This window comes from Alosa sapidissima, chromosome 20 (assembly GCF_018492685.1).
Source record: "Alosa sapidissima isolate fAloSap1 chromosome 20, fAloSap1.pri, whole genome shotgun sequence".
Classification (NCBI taxonomy): domain Eukaryota; kingdom Metazoa; phylum Chordata; class Actinopteri; order Clupeiformes; family Clupeidae; genus Alosa; species Alosa sapidissima.
Genome location: NC_055976.1, coordinates 8,366,696 through 8,380,494, shown reverse-complemented (window position 1 = coordinate 8,380,494; position 13,799 = coordinate 8,366,696). Strand labels below are relative to the sequence as shown.

The window sequence follows — 13,799 nt, the reverse complement described above, 5'->3', positions numbered from 1 at the left end:
CCTGTAACCTCTTACATCAGCGACTCAACAGCAACATCTATGCAGTGTATTCATATGTAGTAGGCATTGCGGTCTGGAGAGAGGGGCTTCTCATGCGCTTACTGTGGACCTTGAATTATCCACCTCCACAACTGGTCTACTGATCCAGAGAACACTCAGAGAGCAGATGTAGGTGAGGATGAGCATTAGGTGAATATGGGGCCGGGGGGGGGGGGGGGGGGGGTTTGTATTCGTGACGGTGCAGATAGGTACAAGAGGTGAGGTAGCAGGCCTACAGTGGGGTGCGGTGGTGGGGTGGCTGAGGGGTGGGAGGGTGGTGTCAGGTCTAATTAGCAAGCGGTGCTGGAGGATCATTACTCAGCCGGCGGGAGATGAAGGTCTGCGCCGGGAGCGGCGGCTTCACCTTAAAGAGATTTACACCCGCGCCGCCTTCCCCCTCCAGCGCAACGACAGGCCCTTTGATAAGGGCAAGCCTCCCCCTGTGATAGTCTCACGCACACACACACACACAGACACACACACAATAGCACACAATAACACACTAACACACACACTCTCTCTTTCTCGCTCTCACTCACACACAAATGTACAGAGATGTGTCTGCACAAAGGCACAACCACTCATATGCATTCTAAAAAAAACCTCCTTTCCAATTATCGGTTCCTATGCATCGTCTGGGAAAGCCGCGGGCCTAAATGTCAAGTTTTCCTTAAAATGAACAAAAACTCTGTCTGTGCTCTCTCTCCCTCTCTCTCACTTGGCATACAAACCCTCCAGTTGACAAACCCTCCATCTTTTTCTCACATCAAAGACATCCAGCACCTCCTCCACCCAATCCCACCCACATGTACACTAAACAAGATCCCCTCCTATCCCTGGGGGGCCCGATCGAAGCACCCTTCCAGTTAGCCATCGTGGTGGCTGACCTGCTTCCACCACAAGGCTCAGCATCGACAGCTCTCAATCAATAACACCCCCACACCCCACCCAACCCCCCGCACTTGATAACTCACAACTCCCATTCAGCAATTAAAGACCCACACTCTTCCACGGGCTTCTCCATGCCACAATCATTCACAGGTCCTCTTTTTTTTTCATTAAAATGGGCTCGTGGCCAACAATCTATGGCGTCGGCGGCAAAGCTGTGGTCTCTGTGGTCTGCATTAGGAGAGTCACGTTTGAGAACTCACCACAAAAAAAAAAAATCAATGCTTGCTCTTATTACGTCTCACCACTTTGTCATGCAGTACAGTTGTCTGTTTTAAGCTGCAATGCTGTAATGAGTCGTCCTACGGATGCTTGGATCCTCCTCCTCTTCTTCTGCAGGTTATTATCAGGGAAGATGGGATATTGAGCCCTGATGTTTAATGTATGAAGGCCCAATCTCTGTTTTGACTAAGCATTAATATCCCAGCTTAGCATGACAGACTAAGACAGCTGTGTGATGTGAGCCTTGAAAAACTGTGCTTGTTGATGGCTGCCGCCGCCGACGACTGCTGCTTGTTTTTACATCTGTGTTTGGGCTCCAAATAAGAAGCAAAGCCAACACATGTGCACGCACACACACACGGGTCAAGTGCAAGATGAAAATCCTGGTGCATAATTAGTGAGTAATGTGTTGGACGTGGGAGGCGTGTGGGCCGAGGGCTCAATGCAGTGAGGCTACTGGAGATTTGCGGATCTCACAGCTGGGCTGGAGTTTCATATAGAGTGATACGAATGTCTAAAAAATCTCATTGCAGACATCTTGATGAAAAACAACAGGCCGTCTATAATGAGCTCACTGAAAATGAATTCATCCCCACAAGAAACACATGGCATTGTTATTGTCACCGTCACATTATGAAAGACAAACTAAATTGGCTACTACCCACCAAATTAAGGAGTGTCCTTAAATGCTCCATAGAGACTCCTACTGTATGCAAGGCAAGGGTCTATTAATTTCAATGGCCCATGATTCAGCTAAAAGAGTTTGATATTTACTTAATCTTTACTTTATCTTTTTCAAAATGGTGCTTCACGGGGCTTAGCTAATTAGGTGCCATCTTACAGATGTAGACAACGTAGAGTACAACGTATGTTGTCGATCAGATTAGCGGTTCCATAGACTCTATGAGTGGTTCAGATGACAATTTTCTGCTGGGAGGATCAGTCAATCCATAGTCCAGATGACGATTTGAAGCCATTGGAAAAGTGGCACATAATTGGTTTGTTTGTGAACATGGTGCCCAAAGTAAGCACATGTCAGACGCCATTTTTAAAGATGGTGGCGGCCAGCTGCGATGCTAACTGGCTGAAGCTATTCCCTCCACCCGTCTGCTGCGGAGACCACGGTAGGATGGGAAATGTAGTCCTCAGCCTGCTAAGGCGCTTCTCTCAGCCACCACTTCCTGACCCATCTGCTGTGCTGCTGTCCAGCTCAGCCCCTGTGATCTATTTCTCCCCAACGCCCCCTGTCCCCAGTTCTCTGGCCCAAGCCCAGAGCTTGTTTAATAATTCATGCTGCGCAGGCTCCCTGCAGAGGTGCACGGGCGTCCCCTCACCCTCTCTTGGCCTGGTGGGGCTTTGCGTGCTGGAGCGCTCTGCCACGCACTGGGTCCCTTCGGCCCACACCTGCTCTGCCTCGCCCGGCAGCCCATGGTGACGAGGCTGACACTGGCATGCCAGAACACGAACACGAACACACACACACACACAGAGACACACACACACACACACACACACAACTCAACACAACACAACACAACACAACACACACAGACACACACACACACACACACACACACAACACAACACAACACAACACAACACAACACACAGACACACCCCCACACAACACAACACACACACACACACACACACGGTGCCCTGAGCACGGTCAGGTCTTTAAGCCTGGCAAGACATGGCCTCGCCTCGCCCTCAAAGCTTCTCCATTTAAAAAGCGAGGCCTGGTCCACTTTAGGTCCATGGGCCCTGGGAGGCAAAGCCCTGCCAAATCTCTGTGTCCCGTATTAGCAGCATGAAAGGCTGTGGATACGGCCTGACAGCCCGAATTTGGGTGAGAACTTTTGATGTTCCAGAAAAAAAACGGGAGCGCACGCAGGCACGATCTGAGCCGAAAGAAAACAGAGGCGAGCGAGGGGGAGAAAAATAAGGGGGGGGGGGGGGGGGGGTTTGAGAAGAAGAAAGAGAGACAAAGCCGCACGCTCAAAGACCCAAAACCATGCCTGAAGGAGGAAAGCAACGCTACTCCAGCCGTATTGAGGTCATCATCTCTCTCTCTCTCTCTCTCTCTCTCTCTCTCTCTCTCTCTCTCTCTCTCTCTGCTTGCACCTCTTGCCTCCTATTATGGCACAGACATCTGCTCCGATGATTGCGTCGTCAAGTCTTGACGGAAAGGCAAGCCGAGATCGTATCAGAGGCTCGTCATTTTCAGCGGGGTCCATTTGCATTTTAAATGTGACGCAAGGCATCTTTCATTCAGGCGAGTGGGGGGGGGGGGGGGACACACACACACACACTATGCATAACATGAGATCTCGTTTGAAAAGCACAAAAGCCACGCTCGCTAATGATGCCGGATGGCAATGAGAGGAAACGCTGAGGCCATCTTAAATCCAATCCGAGGTGGCTGCCGAAGCCGAACAAATTTTTTCCTACATCCCGCCGATCGTTCCAACCTCACCCAACCCATCACACCTGTCAGGTGAGGGGCCCTCCGGGAACTGATCAAGGGAGCGACGGTGCAGCCGCTCCCTGTACAGTAAACACTGAATGTGCTCTCCATGTTTGCCTGGTGGCGGAATAATGAATCCGGCGCATACTAAACACTCGTTTAGCATCTCCAACAACTGCATGTAATTTCAATTAATAATGATGATGAACAGTCATTAACAAAGCAGCATGGCTAAATGAATCATCACCGTCTTGATCGAAAAAGAGCCCCATTTTGTTGGTGGCTAGTGTGAGCTGTAGGGCAACCAAACACGCACGCACGCACGCACACACACACACACTAATCCAGTCTGCAGGAGTTTAGAGGCCGAGAGCTGTGCAGGATTCCCATTTGCCAGCTATTTTATGCGAGCCCTGCTCCTGCTCTCCTGTCAAAGCCCTGAGATGGGTAGCGCTAACCTGGGGATAGGTTTAGGCTGCAATTCTCTCTGTAACACCCTGTTTAATTCAATCCCTCTTCTTTATTATCCATTAAATTTGACATTGAATGGAAATGTGCCTTTGGCTCAAATAGGCTTGCCGGGTGTTTTGCAAGAAAGACACATGCAGATACACCTTGGGGGACCATATAGTATTATACAACCAAACTGAAAAGGGAAACATTTTGTCAAACAAACAAATAGTGCCCTCCCTGTGAAAAAAATGGAATGCTATTTATTTCCATGGAAATGGGGACATTAAACCTTGAAGAGATAACAAGAGAGAATTACTTAGGAAAGGTTAGACAAGATTGGATAAGCAGAACGATGCGGGACATTTCTGAGACTCGCCAGAAGCATCCAAGGACATTTCCCTCAAATAGTGCACACACGATAGAAGGTAATCTACGCCAGTAAGAGTCCTGAGTGAGGATTCCACATAAGAATCATCTCTGAGAGATATCGGAGATGCCACTTGCACTTAGTTGACATTTTTTTTCTGCGAGCAGCACTAGGGAATTTTCCACCACTCTGCTTCCTGGCACCCGCATGAGTCAGTGTATTTGTTTGGTACAGTATTTGGTATTTTCGACTGGCGAGATCGAGCGAGAGCGGAGGTCTTACGAGATGAGATTTAAATCCGCCATGAGGTTTGTGCCAGGTTCGCATTCATTGCTTTATTTCTCTCTCCGCCTCTCTCTCTTTTTTTTACGTGACTCACCGCTTTTCTTCACCCAGACGTAGAACTCAGAGGAGCAGTGCTCTAAACATAAAAGGGCAGGGTGAGAAATGATTAGCATTTCCTAGCGGACCTTACAGTAGCACAGCTTGTAACCTGTAACCCGACCTAGGCATGTGTTTGTGCTTTTTGAACAACAGAAAAGAGGGAAAAAGGGCAGAGAGTGAGAACAGATGTTAATCCAGAAGGGTCCGCCACAGCTTATCTCAGGTCATCTGTGGGACATTGAGGAGTTCAGCTGCACAGGAGAGAGAAGAGGACAGAGAGTGTGTAGCGGTACCCATGACCACGCTGCATTTCACATGCTTACTTCTGCACATCTGGAAGACAAGCTTGATTGCGTGTCTAGAAAGGTCAATTTCTTTCCTCCCTCAAAAAAATGTGTAAAGATGAGAAGGTCAAGCCTGAGATATAATAACATGGCTGAACTACCCAAATGAGATTCAGTGGGTGGGCTTCTGGCAACCATGAGTTAGTCTTGTATGCACTGCTGTGGTTTGGCAAAGAATATTGACAATTTAGCAAAAAAACAAAACAAAGTGAATCCGAAATGGAGTGAGGGGAGATACAAGAACCTAATTCTCTCCTCTCGTCAACACTCCCTCCTGCCTTGCAGGCCAGCGCGAATAATGATCACCCTGGACAGAGCAAGTTCCCACTGTTTCCATAGGAACCAATCACCTAACAACAAACCTACCGACACTATTGTCAAGTCAAGACAACCTAATGAGATAAACATCATCATCATCATCATCATCATCAACCAAATCTCAAAGGTAGAAGATGAAGAAACACTTTTGAGAGGGTAAAAGGGAGAGAGAGAGAGACAGAGAGAGAGAGAGAGATAAACAGACAGGGAGAGAGGGAGAGAGGGGGGAGAGAGAGGGAGAGAGGGGGGGGGAGAGAGGAGAGGGAGAGAGGGAGAGGGAGAGAGAGAGAGAGAGAGAGGAGAGAGAGAGAATAAGAAAACAAGCTTCGGAATTACAGCATTTCCTCCTCCACCTTCCTCATCAGCCCTCACAGTCAAGACAAAAGACAAAGATCGGCTCACGCTTCAGACCGCACACACAAGATCCGCGCAATTATGAATGGTGAGGAGTCAAAAGGAGAATGAGCAGGTCTCCGTTTCAATAACTCTCCGGGGCCGGTGTGTTATAATGGGCCGCATTAGAGTTAAATTGCTGTTTGAAAAAAGGGCTAGACTACAGAAAAAGCGATTAATATGCGGGCCTCCGTTTTAATAAGAAAGGAATTATGAGGTGTAATGATAAAAAATCAAGACAGTACCCCCGGAGACCGGGAGGCAATGGATCTGACGGATGCTGGAATACAGGGTAATCACCTACCCTTCTCAATTACTACAGAACATCTAATGCTGTTCTCCATCCCCCCCGAAGATTTCAATGCATGCTGGCCAGCCCACCGTTAACAACTGACAAAACAGCTATATACATATTTCGCAGGGTCCCTGGCAGTTCAGTCATAATTAAAGGAGAAAATATGCAGTATCGAGAGCGCTCAACAGGTTCAATACATCCTAATTAAAACTGCCTCCATCCACTCTACACTCGTCTTCTTTCACAAGGGATAGAAGGAGAGAGTGTGAGAGAGAAAGGGGGGATGGAGAAAGAGCGGAGAGCAATGTATATCCTTCTGCCCATGTGAATAAACGCCATCCATTCATCGTGCGTACGGTGACACCAATCCAAACGGAGCATCTCTGCTCTTAATGAATGCCCTCCCCCCCCCCCGCCTCCCTCCACCTCTCTCCCCCCTCCAATACACTGCATTCCGGCAGCCTGACAAACAGCATGGCAAGCGCAGCCACTAATGGAGCAAGCACTCGCACGTCCCAAATAACAGCAGACAGAATTCATTACCGCGCCGGTGGAGTGACCTTTTCAGTTTGATAAATCATAAAGAGCCAGTCGGAGCGGGAGCCCAAGCGCCGCTAGGCCCCGCCGGATGTGTGGGGAAGGCCGAGGCCCTGTGATAACCGATCTCTTTCCCCAGGTCTGGAGCGGTTATCGACCAGGCCAGCACACGGCACACACAAATACACACGCACGCAGAGATACGCTTGCACTCTCTCTCTCACACACACACGCACACACACACGCTCGCATGCAGACAACCTCACACACAGACATGCTCTCTCTCTTTTTCACATACTCTCACTCACTCACTCTCACACCACACACACACACACACACACACACACACACACACACACAGAGACATTAGTAAAGCTGAATCCAGGCCTGAGAGAGTCCTCCTGTCCATCTTCTCTCCTCCCTGCATATGGCCAGTGGCAAGGGTCCGCTGCAACCGCTGCTCGAATGTCAGCCACCACTGACAAAAGCACAACACTAAAAGACAGCCCCTACCCTGCCATTTAGACATAGAGCCCCTCCAATTGCTACACATCAACCTGAAACCTGTCATGCTCATTTGCTCTCTCTCTCTCTCCCCTTTTCTTTCCCTCCCTCTAACTTTCTCTCTCTCCTTCATTCTACCTCATTCATTCTGACTATAAATCTCCTTTGGGGAAGCATTAAAAAAAAAGAGCTCCCGAAAAGCTCTTCCCTTTTTTTCTTGGAGAAAGCAGAAAATGGGCTTTTTTCCCCCCTCCACTCCCCCATCGCCCCCCCCCAACCACCACCACCATTGTTCAGATGCTGAGTGGCCTGTTGCAGTTAATTTGATCCAGTCAGCCTCTGAATGGAATATTTCAATCACCACCCAAGTAGAACACTGAACTAATGACATACACCACCAACGGGTGGGGAGGAGAGCTTCTTCACTCCGCGCAGCCTAATGGATGTTTAAAAATAAACAACAAACCAAGGCTACAAAAACCTGGATTCCTTAGAAGGCAAAGACCAACACATGCTACGCTATTCATGCCGTGCCGCCAAAAACGTCAGCTGGGGTAGCGCAGATGAATTAATCACAACTTGTAATATCTCAATCCGCGCATGTGATTCGAAGATGGAGAATGTATTACTTTGTCACATCACGCCAGTCAATGAGCTTTAATCATTTGTCTGACAGATGGGCTTTTGAAGACATTTCCCGTAGTCTTGTCTGACATCCAAAAGCACACTCTGCCTGATCTTCCCCTCATACACATACAAAAACTTTCAACCAAGAGTGCACAGAATTTGTAACCCTGTTTACATAAAGGGCCATTGTCAAATTGCCATAAAAATACCCCTTTCTGCCTTGACAGATCAAAATGAAATTGAAGAGAGTAACATAGGAATGAAAAGCAATTACCCTTCATGAGCACCTCAAGTCATCCATCTCAGAGCCTTGCGGAATTGCCAGGGCTTTTACAAGAACAGAACATGAGCCAGAATACATACACACAGGCACACACATACTACGAACAGTGTAGTCTACTGTAAATATCAAAGACAAGAGCTGGGGGTGGCTTATTTCATAGAGATAGATGGTGGAAAGGTTGGCAGGACAGAGAAGCTAATCAGAGGCAGCTCTAGGCAACAAAAATGGCAATCAACTACAGAATAGTGAGGTAATATATGTGTGTGTGTGTGTGTGTATGTGTGTCTGTGTGTCTGTGTATTTAACAGAGATAGAGAGCAAGGACGGGAGTCTGTACACCTAAAGATACAATGCATTAGTGCAAAATACAACACGAATAGAGACTTAATTTATTAAATACCACTCATTCCTCACCACAAAACGCACTCAAATAATTTAGCTTTGTTTAATCTTTAATTTGCACCAATCACACTGTTTAAATATTCATCTGTGTTTGCAGACTAATAGGTTGCTGGCGATGCTTCCTGTGAAAGCCATTAGCAAGGCTAAGGCAGGGGCGTCTCCTGCTAAATCCAGAGGCCATTAAGACAAATTAAAAGCAGGCCACTGCGGCAGCCAGCTACCGTACCCTCGACTCTCTGCAACCCCAATAGCGCAACTGGAGTGACCGAAACCAGTCAAATCAAGGCCCTCGCATCTCCACAGAGGCAAAGCTCTGCTCCACTTGAAGTTCTCTCTGAACTGCAGTTCCCACATAAACTACATTTAGCATCTGTGGCCTAATCTGTTATGATAGAATTAGGGGGATTCGCTTTACTGTGTTTCTGCCTATTACTGACTAATTATTACAATCTGGAGAGAGGGCCAGAGAGACCCTTAGCCTGTGTTAGTGTGAGTGCCAAAAAAATAAAAACTGTCTATTTCTGTGATGCTTTTATTCTGCATTCTGCATTAGATGTTTAGGGGATAATTTCCGTCTGAATTGACACAGTTTTGTGGGAAAAGTGGTGGTGGAGGACGTACTCGCTGGAGAGAGCAGAGGGAGAGCGAGGCTAAATAAATATATTTACTCGGCGAGCCGAAGCATTATTCAACCCCCACCGTGTTTGAAAGGCTGACAAAACGCCAGACGAGAAAGGCGCATACGTCAACACGCTCCAGGGTGGCAGGAGGGGGGGGGGGGGGGGGGGGGGGGGTGTGGGAGCACACCGGTGCCTTACCGCAACTCAAGAGTGCTGCTGTCGCCTGACAGACAAAAGAGCGAATGCCTGCCCTGTTCCGCCACGCACGTCAGTAGGAAGGGGCAGATGGGATATCTCACTCAAAGCACAACAACTCCAAAAAATAATACACAGGCAACAAAAAAAAAAAAAAAAAGAAGGCAGTGTATGAATCATGGTTTCTCTGCATCTCTCTCCTACTAATTTCCTGTCTGATCTTGACTAAGGCTAAGGGTCATCTTGAATTTCCCCTTGGGGATCAATAAAGTATCTATCTATCTATCTATCTATCCATCATAAAGGCTAAACAAAAAAAAACACTAGGAAATTCTCGGCTGGTCCTCTTTTTTTTCCTGTCACTCTTCCAAATTATCCAACCAACCCTCTTGCTTGCTTGCTTTCCATTTCCCCCTTATCTATTACAATCTCCCGGCCTGTCTCTCTGGCTCACCCAGTTTACCTCTGTACCACCTCTTCCATCTCCTGTGGTCGGGAGGGGCAGCAGAGCGCCGTCTCTGCCAACCAGCCTCGCTCCCTCTCTCTCCAGCTCCTTTGCAACGAGGCAGCTTCTGGCCAGCCTCCGTAAATAAGCCACATAAACGTGTCACCACAGACAACTGGCACACACAGCAGCACCATTCAGAGCTAACGGGGGGTGGAATGAACACGGTGGAGGTGGTGGTGAGTAAAGGGGGCAGGGGACGTCGGTTAGCAGATTTTAAATCATGGCCCCTGCGGTCGCCGCAGACCCGGGTCACCAGCCCCACAGGCGTGTGGATTTATAGAGTTAGCAAATTGCTTTTCTATCCCCATTCCTTCCCCCTCTTTCTTTCTTTCGCCCTCTTTCTGACTCCATCCATCCTCCCCCTATCACACACTGGGAGGCAGTGACAGACAGGGTTAAAGGGCGCGCGGACAGGGTTGTTTTATGCATTCGCTTGTTCCTCTCTGCAGGCTGAGTGAAGGCTTTACACACACCAAGGCCGGAGAGACGGAGGCATGAAGGGAAAAGGGAGACAGTTCGATGATCAACACATGCTCCGCCACCTCGTCGTAGCTTGCAGTGGCCACTCCGTGCATCCATCCTTCTGATGCGCCTCTGTCCACTCCAGAGGACACAGTCGAGGAGCGGCGCGAGACACTCCTGTTGACTGCCTGCCCGCCGTCAGCCACTGTGACTCTGATGACTAAAGACATGGCTCTGTCTCGCATCTCCTGAGGGGGAAACTTCAGTCTGTTTTGACATCTTTTTTTCCCCTCTTTTGAATTCTTCCAGAGTATCCACTCACTCTCCACTGAAAGGCAGGGAGGCAGAAGAAAAATCTTTAAGGTGAAGGGGCTCATTTTCACTGCATGGCGTGTGCGTTCCATCACTGCTGCGGTGTAGCTGTGTGTGTGTATTCACACCTGGTATCTCTCTAATGCGGGGCTGCTGCTCTGCCACTACCAACTTTCATTGTATCTTCACAAAACCACTTCCGACACGCTTGACTTTTGTGTGAAAAACAAGCGTCAGTTCTATTTTCTAGATGGCTCACGGTTGCAGCACAGTTCGAGCCACGTGTCTCACGGCAGCAGCGTGAACACTCTAACCTGGACCAACACTGGAGTTGGAGTGTGAAGATCAGGAGTGGGCAAACTTTTTTGCGGGCTGACTCATACTATTAAGAGCCGCACAGGTGTCTGGAACATTCCGACACAGTGGGTCGTCTACCTGTTCATCTGATGGTGAGTAAAATTAGTAAAAGTGCCTGACAAGATTGGATTCCAGCAGAGTAAGCAGGAAGCCAAGAAAATATGTAATGGGCTCCGGAGTGCTTTCAGCCTGCTGGCGAACGCCCACCTCTAGGCACTCATTCAAGAACCTTACCTGAGCAATATCACACAGGAAATGACATTTTCAAAGATTAGGCTACAACACGGGCATTGGAAAAGTAACAAAATGTAGCCACCTCCTACTCAGACACATAAACAAACCACCCACACACTCACACAACAGACACACCACACACATCTTTCATACAGCCATAATGAATAATACAGACCTTAAACTACAGCTTAGAGTCAGTTTGAGAGACGGGAAACAAAAGTTTGCACAGCTGAGATCCATTTCTGGGCCACTGAAGCTCCCTGTTCGACATTTCACACGCTCTCAGTCCTGTCAAAACAGGCAAGCTCTCCAAATAACAAAAAAGGCTGCCATTTATCATTAGACGGCATTGACAGTGTGGCTCCTTTCTCTCTTAGCTGAGGGCTTTTACAGTAATGAGATTAAGTGGTTGTAAAATATTCATAGCGCATATCTGAGCTGTCTCAGCTAGCTGAGAGTGAGTGAAGGACTTGTGTGGGTATGCTGAAACTAGGAGTCTGAGTGACAACTACACACGCCCTCTTGATGCCTGACACATGTTACATGACGGATATGAACAATTAAAAGAATCTCATGCTATGTTAACTGCACTAACACTAATAGAACAAAATTATGTATTTCATATTTTAGACACAGTACTTGATGCAACAGTTTTTATAGAGAATCACCATGACCTGAGTTCAATTCCAACTAATAAGAAAAATGAATATCATACCCAGTTCCCAGTCCATGGACCCACTTTTCCAACGGTCATGAGATTCCCTTTTCCAGACAGATCTGTATGCTCACCGGCTGCTGGAGCTGAGCCACCAGCACCGAGAGGCTGTCGAGGGCTTTAACGAAGATCAAAGGATGTGTCGCACAATGGAGTTTTAAAGAACCTTCAAACCTGTATTTAAAGGCATTGTCAGTCTATAGACGTGGCAAATCCTTAAGCTTAAGAAAAGATAAATGTATCACCCTTTCAAAGGAATTTACGTTATGTCAACTTATGTTTCTTAATCCCATTTTACCCCCTGCGCCCGCACGTGAGGTACGACTGTGTAGACGGAGGTGCCAATACATTGGAAGGGATGGATGGAAGAAAAGTCTTCAAATCTAACCGAGTATTGTAGTCCTATCAGTGGCCCAATTCGCACTTCGGCTGAACTTGGAATTTTGTCTCTGCCCATTTCTAAATAAATAGCCTATATTGCTGTTAAGAGTCTACCCAAAAAAGCTTGCGTTAGCAGCAAAGACTGTCTTTACGACGCATCCGGAAATTATAGCTTGCTGGACAGCTCCGGAGCAGAAACCTGTGACAAAAAATCTGGGGAAAAGCCAGTAGTCATATATTCCCATGTCATACCTCTCTGGAGTGCATGCAGAAATCAGTGGCAAATGAAGTGGTGAGTCTTGAATTTACGCCAAAACATACCCTACTCCTCTGGTTTCATTAGGCTAAATGTAAACGTGTTCCGCCACGACAGCCTGGATTATGCAGTTACGTTTAGTACATCGCACGACATTCTGTGGTAAAATTAAAAGGGAAGACCAAACCGGTGAACTGCCATCAACGGTCATGTATGTAGGCTACCTCATTTTAAGAATGTACCAAATTGCTCTCAAGTATAATTAGAAACAACATATGACGTGACTAAATCATGACATAGTTTTCATCAAACATCACGACCACTTGACACTTTTACCACAAAGTCTTACCTTGTTCTTCTCAGACGGAGTATCTCTCCTTTGTGAAACCTCGAAGTGCCATGGAAAATAACTGCTCGCACGACTGAAATAATCTCGAACGAGGAAGGCAAATAAGCGGAAAGTGAGGGGAGACTTGCTCGTTGACGAACATTTCAAACAGCGGCACACTTCTATTCAGGTCTCCAGAGCGCTGCTACGTCGGAGGGTCTCACATCAACGTTGACATCAGAGAGGTTTAAGGTGGATCTTCGTGCCATAAGAGATGTTCTTCGGTGGGATGTTCTTAATATTCTTCATCGGCAATGTACAACGGGCAGAGCCTATCTTTGTCAATAGAGAAATCATTTGCAATTGCGCAGTTACCTTTAACGACGATTCAATACCCACCGTTTCTGTAGTTTTGGCGATATGTGCCAATCCTTTGCTGCGTAAACTTAAGAACTCGCCACTCTGCGTGCCCATCCAGGGTTTGATGGTTATGCAGGTTGCACCCTAAATAGCTTACCACCAGGCAACGCCATCTCATTTAGACACATTTAAAAAGTCTATATTTACATGTGAACTTCGATATGTAGCATACTGTTTTAATTAGTACATATATTTTGTAATCATTTTAGATGACAGAGGGCTATGAAAAAAATATAGCACGCTAATGTAAGCATTTGTTTACATACATCTAAAAAAAACACCCACCCCTTTGTTGGCTAGTAGTACAGACGAAATAACTCAAGCAATACAAATAAACCATATGTGCGTCCGAGGGAAGTAGATGTGCAAACTCCACAGATCATCCCTCCTGCACCAGAGTCGTTCTGTTATCTGTTACATCTGTTTTG

At 47.2% G+C, this 13,799-nt stretch overlaps 1 protein-coding gene and 1 long non-coding RNA gene across 2 annotated transcripts in view; one reads left to right on the top strand and one right to left on the bottom strand.

Moving 5' to 3' along the window:
- Positions 1-13,488, bottom strand: part of drp2 (dystrophin related protein 2) — a 138,809-nt gene extending 125,321 nt beyond the window's left edge. Inside the window, 1 exon segment of the mRNA XM_042074445.1 lies at positions 12,973-13,488. The gene's annotated coding sequence lies outside the window, so the exon portion shown is untranslated.
- Positions 4,981-12,142, top strand: LOC121694324. Its single transcript, XR_006025728.1, has 3 exons — positions 4,981-5,246; positions 10,356-11,129; positions 12,043-12,142. It is a non-coding gene; the product is annotated as an uncharacterized LOC121694324 (long non-coding RNA).
- Positions 13,489-13,799: the final 311 nt, after the last annotated feature.